The sequence below is a fragment of the Xiphias gladius genome, chromosome 1 (assembly GCF_016859285.1).
Source record: "Xiphias gladius isolate SHS-SW01 ecotype Sanya breed wild chromosome 1, ASM1685928v1, whole genome shotgun sequence".
In the NCBI taxonomy this organism is placed as follows: Eukaryota; Metazoa; Chordata; class Actinopteri; order Istiophoriformes; family Xiphiidae; genus Xiphias; species Xiphias gladius.
This window is the reverse complement of record NC_053400.1, coordinates 2,547,123-2,557,187: the sequence shown is the minus strand read 5'-3', so window position 1 is coordinate 2,557,187 and position 10,065 is coordinate 2,547,123.

The window sequence follows — 10,065 nt, the reverse complement described above, 5'->3', positions numbered from 1 at the left end:
GAAAATACAGACAATCAATAAAGATGTCTGGACATGATGTTCACTCTGTGGCATCTTTATCCAGAATGAAGCAACTGTGGCATAGCCCTTCATCTTATGGTATCTGCTTGGTAGATTTAAATGCTTCACTCTGTTTTAATCACCAGCTATTTTACCATTTCTCATATAGTTTTACATTTTAATGAGATTTATTTCCTTCTTTCATAAGTTCTTAAGTCACATAACCTGCTGAATTGTTTAAACAAATACAATTTTCTCACCTCTCTGATAGTTTTAGAGATCAACAATTACCTTTTAACTCTAACGTGTCTAACTTCAATCTATCATTGACACTTAGTACATTATGTGGAGATATATTTTCTTGTGTTTGAGTTTTGCTTGGGAGGTTGAACGGCCTACAGGTACAATATGTGACATCCATTGCTGACTGCAACACTACGCAGAGCTGCCAGTGTGTATGGGTGCCGTCCACATCTGCCTTTGTGTTCACTCTGGTCCAGTCACATGTATAATGACATTACCACAACGAGGTTTCACCATCAGTCGGTGATTCGTGAACGTTACCCCAAAGATGTTGTTGTCGAATTTTATGAATAAAAGAGGAGCTGATTAACAGAACAAAGAACTGACCTGCATTTATTCCAACCATAGACCCTGGTGCTCATACCACCAGAAGTTACCTATGTTGCAATTTGTTTTTGACTTTTACATCTAATTCCTTTGTAAATATTCACTTAATAAATTAATTTTACCCAAAGCTTTTCACAGTCGCTGCATCTAATATCATCTATCATCTCCATCTTTCCTTTTTTATTATAATTATATGATCAAATGTCCAAATAATGACATAACACTCCCTCCCAGTTGTTGTTAGTGGTGTTCTGAAGCACAATTCTGGTTTTAAGTGTTGGACCACTAGGGGTTGCTGTAACACCAGCTGCAACCCTGTTATGAAACCTTTGTTCCCCTTTGTCTGACTGCAGCAGTGCTGCAATGTAGACAGACAGGGGTGGGGACCCTCTCACACTCTCATTGCTCTGTGTCTCCTCTATGTCTGTGTGTGTGTGTGTGTGTGTGTGTGTGTGTGTGTGTGTGTGTGTGTGTGTGTGTGTGTGTGCTTGTGTGTGCATAGATATTAGTGAGAGTGCGTGTGTGTGTGTGTCTGTGTGTGTGTGTGTGTGTGTGTGTGTGTGTGTGTGTGTGTGTGTGTGTGTGTGTGTGTGTTTTGTCTTACTGCAGCAGTGCTGTGCTGTAGACTTTTCCAGGGCGGGGTCTCTTTGTCTGTCTGTTTTCTCTCTCATTTCAATTCTCTTCTCATTTATGTCATGATTATTTATCCAAAACTGTTTTCCTGAAGCAGGATACAAAATAAATAAATAAATAAAAACGGTTTATATATGTAAACCATGATTGAAACATTAATACACACATAATACAGTAAAAAGTAATCAATAGATTTAAAGAAAAATTTTAAATAAGTAATATGTATATGTACAAACCATTCAAAAGATCACCTGAGTCTAACTCTGAGCATTATTATTATACATGTCACGTCTGGTTCCTCTCATTGTTCTCTGGCAACTAGATTAAGCAGACATCTGATGCTGATGCTCATCGTGAATGAAACACAGCACACTCTACAGAGTAGGAATGAAACACACATCCTAAATCAGAGGAACAATGCCAGACAGGTGTGGTTCAAACTTTCTAGACAAGAATCTGTATAGGAAATATTGCCAGAGATGTGTATAAAACTATTCTCCCAGTTTCAATTCAAACCATATTGATAGTGCACTCAGCTGTCTTCACTGTGACCTAAGTTTAACCCTCCTGCTCTGTCTGGCTGCACGATGAGTGATGCTGCAATGTGCAGTGTAGCAGTGACAACATACCACTGTAGTACTGGAGGGAGGGAAGGAAAGAAGAAAAAGGAAGATAGAAAGAGCAGTATAGTTGAACACTGCAGCACCCCAGGGCCTGTTCTGTCAGGGTGGGTTAGAGTTCAGATCTATTAGCTGGGAGCTGATGAGACAGCTCTGCTAATTGTTGCTCATTATCTTCCTCCATTTGCCGCAGTAACGGCGTTTTACTGGTGAGTGCACTGGACCCACTGACCCACTTAGATCGGGAGAGATGCATGAGATCACCCAAGGGAGCCCTAGCCTAGTTCAGATACTAAGGTAGAATGTCAGATAAATGGCTGTTCAGTGAAGGGTATGGGTGCTGAAAATTCAGCCAAGGAGTTGCTAATTACAGTTGTTCAATACCAGCAATGACCTGTATTTTAACAGCTGTCAGTCACTGCATGATATTTGTTTTTAGATCCATCGTCATTTTGGTGATGGTTAGCTAATATGACTAGCCAAAAAAAAAAAAAGGCAGTTTTCATATTGCTAGCAATGACAGTACTCTTGACTTTTTTTAAGACAAGGCTGCAAAATTTGGCCGTGGCTTCTGAGTAAGGAGAACAACTATGCTAGCAAGCCTCTAACTAAGATTACTATTGATGGGTATTTTTTGCCACTGTTTTGAACAGTTTCCATGGCAGGCAAATAAGAAGTCAGTGAAACTATGTCCAGTTAACCTGTACCATCACAAGCTAGGGGTAGATTTTGGCCCTGTTTTGATAAAGAACCAAAATGAAACCAGAACTTTCTTATCCAGAAGCAAGAAAACTTCACTCAAACCACACCAATGTAATACAGCTACTTAATGACGCAAATACAAAATCCAGTTCTTGTACGACATATGTCAATGTTGTTTTTACAGTTTGTTGCACTGCCGCCAAGTGGCCATTCATCTTTTTTTCTTATGCCACTCCCCTCAAGTGCAAGTGTCCATTGTGGGTTAAATGTCACAACATTGACAGACAGAAGCCAGTCATGTGGTAAGCTATGAGACTGGAAAAGGGAGGCCCGAAAAGTGTAGACATTTCAAGACAGCAGAGATTACATCTAAAAAGTTGGGAAAATTACATTAGAAGAAAGCGTGACTAGATATCATGGATACAGGAGAAGCAGTCACTATCACGTATCATACGCACCGTATGTTGGAAAAATTTCATGGGAGTTTGATTTGTTTGTTTCAAAGGTCAAATTCATCATCATCAAATTTTAATAAGTGCTATTATAGGTACTAATTTCTCTTAGAATATGGACAAAAAACTCCAGGAACGTGTTTCACTTTTTTAGAAAGACTGATTGAAGAAATGCTGAATAAGAGACTACATTAAGTTACAGAGGCTAGTGGAACATTAGCTAGCCTGTAGGTGACATCAGGACTTCAGCTTTCTACAGTGTGTTGAGTGGAATTTCTTCAGTCATTACAACAATAAAATCCTTTTGGACACACTATAACCACCCAATAAAAATGGTCAATATCATGTAAATTTCTGTCCTAGATTTTATTATTCTAGCCTAACTTGATTAAGGAAAAATATTGAGAAACTTGTTTTTGCTTCCTCACATTCTCCTCCTCTGTGCTTTTAATGCAATATTGTTTCTGATGAGAAGATACACAAAACACACACAAAATAACAAAGAAAAAAAAAAACATAACCTTTTAGTGGGCAGCGTTGTAGAGGGAAATTCAAAGTGACAGAGACATGCAATGACAGGACAAGAATAAAGGCAGCCTCCAATTAAAGTGCTAAACTTTGAACAGGAATGTTCCAGTACATTGCTGATAAGGTGTATGTCTTGCTTCCCTGAACCATCTGCTTTGTTTGCCAGCTGTGTGTTTGTTGTAGCTGACATGAATTAGTTTAATTGGAAACTACAAGCCTGTTAAATATGTTAAGTCACAATAACAGCTGAATGTCTTAATTACTCAGCATTGATTAAACATCAGCATCATAGACATTCTGTCTCAGTCACTTTCACTAGATGAACAGAAGGCAGCACAAAGTACCTCATCTAAGTGTATTTCATTAATCAAAAGTTACAGAAATTTCATTAATGGGAAGCTGGTGATTACACTGTTGTGTTACTCCTTCAACTCTTGAAGTCAAACTTATAAAAGCAGAGTGTTTCAATTTATTTATTTAAAAGTATGGTATACATGTAACCATTTGGTGAATCGACTTTTAATCAAAAAAACTTGACATTTAAAATCATCAAACAAACAATAAAATTTGCATTAAATAATATTTTCAAATAACTCTGTTTAATGGGACTTTGTTGTTTGTAGTGCCAAACCCACAGGGAGCAATCGATAAGGCAGCCTCACTGCCATCTAGAGTGCCATATTGAAGGGCGGAAGCGATGCACCATTCATTCCTAACAATGCGTTTCGATGATTCTTTTTTGGTTGTTTGTTTGGTGAATTGGGGTCCCGTTTCACCAAATCTGCAACATAGAAACTGTAATTTGAAACATGAAATCACTTCTACATTTTGAGAAGTTTCACTTATCAAAACACACTCCACACTTGTGACCATGCATGAGCGTGTGAGAGCTTGCAGGACTTTGCAAATCGCTTTTGTGAAACAGGCCCTGCTTATTAAATTGGGTAAGTTTACAGTTCTGATCCCTTATCTCATTTGAAAGACATAGTGATAGAATAGAGGAATTACATTTACTTTACATGATGCCTATACTTTCTCTCCTAAAGTGTTTATATACCTAAAAATAATAGCAATCAAACTCATCTCAAAAGTGTTGACTGTCAGATATAATGTTAGTGAACAATCTCCCTAGACTACTGAGGTAATGGAATAAAAAAGTAAAACTAGATCATAAATATAATGACTGGCTGGTGTTTCCATATCAATAGAGCTTAGGTTCATCCAACGCAACAAGGCCTGTTTCTTAATTAGCAAACAGGACTAACATTATGGCAAACACCACATCCTGCCGCAGTCTTCATATAAAACAGAGCATGGCTCAAGAGACAAAGCATGCTGTCCAGCAAAATCATACTTGAATACGAAACCGGGTGTGAAATAAACCTGTGAAATAAACACTAACTCCTTGAGTAGTGTAGCCTGATTAATTATACCAATTCAACATGTGTAAATGCTGTTTCTTAAACAATGTCTACAATTAACTTTTTAAACTCTTAAAGTCATCATTTATAACATGATCACTGTAAAACCTTGTAAAGTTAAACCACAATAATGGTGCCTTTTTCTGTATTATCTCCCCCATCACAGCAGTTTTAATTGCACTGATATCTCTGTGATGTTTATTGAAAGGATTTTGATGAAATTTGACTTTAGATTTGACACTTGTTCTGTTTGTGCTGTTTTGTTTTTACACAACTTGTGTGACCCTCTCACATAACTAGCCACTTCAGTTTTAATGGATTAAATGGTAGTAGGAAAGAGAACAGCTTATTTTCTACCCACCAATGTACTGTCTGTTGCAGACTGTGAAGTGAAGTACAGGACCTTAATATACAACTTATAACCCATCAACTTGGGTTGGTAGGGCTCTCATCAATGTCCCACGTGAAATTGTGGGCAGCCATTGTAGGTAAACAAGCTCAGACAAAGTGGCTAGTAAAGAGAGTGGACCATTAGGGTAGCTACACTGTGTCTACACAGAAGACATGGTGTGAGCAGAATGTTAGCTGAGCAGCAGCAGCTGATTCGGTCCTTTGTCTGTGTCTCCGCTGGATGTGTTCAAGCACAGTATTGAAAGTAGGTCCCCTTTTGGTAATCACTGTAGTAACACATATAATAGTGAAGAAAATTGGCTTAGCATAAACTACACTTTGGGTCATGTGTATACGCATGTACATCGCAAGTACAAGTTGGCTTTGTATTGATTAAAATCAGAGCATATCTGTTCTTCCAGACTCATGTGACACGGATGAAAAGCTCAGCTAAGAACAGCTCCTATGTAGACAGGTACCATTACATAGCCAGATATTTTTTTTTTATCAAGAGACAGATATTTTTCTTAGGAGTTGGTGGAGAACAGAACTTAGCTAAAATATTGGACTTACATACAGCAGGTGGACACGAACACAACTACAATGGGATGATAATGTTGCTCTGACTCTCATAGAGGTATAAATAGGCAGTTACTCTGAATTTGTTATGGAGTCTTTCTGCCCCTTAGTGGTCAAAATTGCTTAATGCAGCTTTAGGTTTAGACATTAGACTAGCCTACATGTTGGCTAGAGAAAGTTCTATTAATCAGGCCAGTCTACCTCAGGCTAGCTTCAAGTAAGTATGTGTCACCCCACACCCTCCACAGTAACACAAACCAGTCCTCATGCCCTGCATCCTTTAGTCCTGACACAGCAAATTAAAACATAGACAAAAACACATTCACCCATACAAACAACAACATGGGCTGGACATGGAGCCCTAGCATGCTGGCAAATCATCAGGAATGGCACCCACTCTTTAAATTTTAAAGGAGAATCCAGTCTGACCTGCATCCAGCCTTATGCAGAAACATAACCATCGAACTCACGCAGTGGTTGGGATTGGGATGGAGAAGTTTTAGTCTTGATCTAAGGATCAGGAACTGTTTGCTGGGAGAGCCAGGCTCCCCAGAGAAAAAGTAGAGGACATCACCTGTTGTGGACCACCTTTTTAGGGCTCTATTTTCATGGTGCAACAACAACCACAGCTGCTTTATACTGTATTAAAACTGTCTCCTTCAGTTCACTAAACCCCTGCAGCCATTTCAACGCAGCAAGACAGATATATTGATATCTGCGTACTCTGAATTGAGAAGTGTTGTGCCAGAGTGCATTGCCATTCCGCATGGCCATTCACTGTGTTTATCATAAATATATTACATGCAAACACCAGGCTGCTACAGAATATCAACACACCTCTACACATCATAGTGGTTGGTTATAACTGTGTTCTCACCATTCTGATAGCAATATACAATAATACATCCTGCAGTACAATATTGTCCTAATAATGCATCAGAGGATGTAGTAACACTGTTTGTTCCAATACTGCCTTTGTACAGACAAAGGGTTTGTAAGTCATCAACAAAAGCTGGGACACCTGTAAGTATCGTTTGCATTAACTTTCAAGGCTTCATTTACTTTCATTGCTGCAGGAAAGCTGTAAATTAACCAATTTCTTAATCCCTGAAAAAGGACTGTTTTCTACAAAATTTACATGATTTGTCATTTATTTGGTGACCTAAACTTTTTTTTATTTTTTTATTTTACCTCTTTTCACTGGACTTGAACTGCTTAAATTTCAACAGAAACTGGAAAAATGGGGGTGTTCTAAAACTTTTGACCAACAGTGCAGTGTACACATACACACAGACACACACACACACACACAAACACAAACACACACACACACACACACACACACACACACACACACACACACACACACACACACACACACACAAACACACACACACACACACACACACACACATACACACACAAGCACAAACACAATACACTCAGCCAGATTTGACTGGCCGAGAGTGTATTTATTAATCACCACCCCTCCGGTCTATTTACCACCTCACCCAGCCTTTTTGCACTTTGTGCTTCTGCACAAACATGAACCAAAATCACAGGTGCACTTAGAGATACCCACACAGTCAATGTGCCCAACATCTACAACTTTGCGCGCCTGATGCATTTGTGTGATCAAAATTGGGCCCTTAGAGTTATTGCAAGACCAAAGAGGATGAAGGCAATGCCAGTTGTGACAACATACAGTAAATATAAAAATAATCCACCCTCAAATTCTTTAAACATTGCATATCAGTGAATATTTTTACTACACTTTCTGGTGTATTCACTCTCCCTCTTACCTGAGTAAGTCATTTTCTCATTTCCAACAAATAAAATCAACAGCCCCTCAGAGGGGGCATAAGCAGCTTACAGCAGTGGGTTTCAAATGCAGAGAGACTGCTAGCATTAACAAAACTGCTTTTTTTTTGTCAAGAAAATGTTAGTCCCCCCACTCCTTCAAAAAAACCTCTTTTTAGGCCATGTGACACATTAGTTCCCTCTTCATACATTCATACATTTCTCCAAGGGTCATTGTTGAATGCAACCACTCACAACAGTGAAATAAATGTACAGTATATAACATATATAACAAACTTGACAGCATTCAAATTTGTTGTATTAATGAAATGCTGCATTTACAGTTGTTTGGGAAATATTGAAAATGATAAATTACAAAAAATAAATACTTTGATAAAATAATAGAATGCAAAAATATTGACTGCTATGATGATGTGCCAACTTTTGTAGCTCACTCATGAAACAGAAATGATCATTTAATGTGTTAATAATTTAATCCAAGACAGACAGGGTAACATTAACTAATTTAATTTTTTTAAATTTTATGTAGGAAGGAAAAACTTAAGTTGACTTCTAGTAGTATCAGACACGAAAACGATTCCTCATCAAAACAGGCACAAAACCAGGTCAAGTCCCATACATGCACTGTATGTGAGAGATGTTTATTGTGACTATTGCTCTCCTTTAAACCAATTGTTGATAAAAATATTTTTACCACTGCCAACGCTGCACATGTTGATGGCTCTAGGTGAGATTGAAGTCAAGCCCTTACGTAAAAGTGCTTTGCTAACTCCTAATGTCAGGATATTTAATTAAATGTTTTAGCAGGCTCCTCCACGGGTATCGAGAGAGCAACACACTCAGTCACATACTGAAGAAAAATTTTTAAACAAATGCCAGAAAGGTGGAAACAGGGGGAATTATCTTCCTGCTTTGGTAGCTGGACATTAATTTGATCCAAAAATACAATTGTAAGACTTGATACTACTTGATACTACTTGAATGACTTGATCAGTGCTCTGTGCTGTGCAATGCCGAGGTGTCTATTCCTTTTCAGTGAAACATAAAGCAGCGGAAGGAGAAGACCCAGTGGATAGGTAGTCTGTGACAGATAACAGTACTGATGTCTCTACATGAGCTGCAGTAGTTGTCTGGTGTTTAATGAGGCTGGCAAATCCCAGACTTGACAGTGAGAGAGGTGTCCTCCACCAACCAGAGGAAGGATAGAGAACTTTTCCTTTTTGGAGGATTATAAAGGAAAAGAGATCCAACTCTTATGTCTTCAAACAGATTAGAATAATATGCATGTGATTAATGGCCTTCCAGAGCCACAGAGCCGTGATAACTGACCTTCCTGTCTTTGATCGGTGAAGTGTACATGACAGAGCTCCAGCTGCTGCAGAGCCACTTTTCTGCCTGTCAGAGGAGAAACTGGCACGGACTCTGTGCATGTCTAAGAAGCACACACTCACACACACTGTCTCTGAAAGAACACAACAAACATGCCAAAATCAAAGTCAGTGTAGCAGGACTAGCAATATTGTCATTTTTATGCCACACATTCTTCTTCCTTGTTAAAACCTGGCACCTACATTCCCCCAATGCAACCCAACTCTTTCATCAGTTTGTTTTTGTGTTAGTAGTGGTGAATATGGCCTCTAGATGCTAGCCTCAAGTAGAAATGAGGAGCAGGCTACAGAGGCCTGGTAAGCTCAAGTGTTTCTAGCTCCACACTCCCAGATGTTTTCGTTTTCAAACATGTAGTCTTCAATCCAACTGGACACTGACTCAAGTGACATCACTTGAGGTAATCTGTTAGCACAGCCTCAAAGGCTTTTTTCACATATGCAGTAGTACTCCCCAAGACCTGTAAATAGATTTCGATGTGTCAAATTGTCTGTTCTCACCTTTAAGTTTAGAAACTAGAGCTCTCGACTTACATATTGGTCATTGGTTGAGAACATCTTGCCGAAGGATTGCAGTTGAAAATTAATTAATTTTTGATTGATTGGACATTGATTAATGTCCATTGTTCTTATAAATAAAGAAAATGAAATGAAAAAAACTTCAATGACTTAATTTATTTGATGATCAATTATTGTTATTATTATTATTATCAATAATAATAAAACTCTTTTCAAAACAAAGTTAAAAAGGGTTTTTTATGGTTTTCAACAAGATTACAACATTAAGAATTAGAATTTAGACAGTAAAATTAAACATTTAATATAAAATAAAACAAAATAAAATTGTGTAAAATACCCCAAATGTAAGATAAAAACAATAGAAACAACAGCAGCCAAAAAAAAA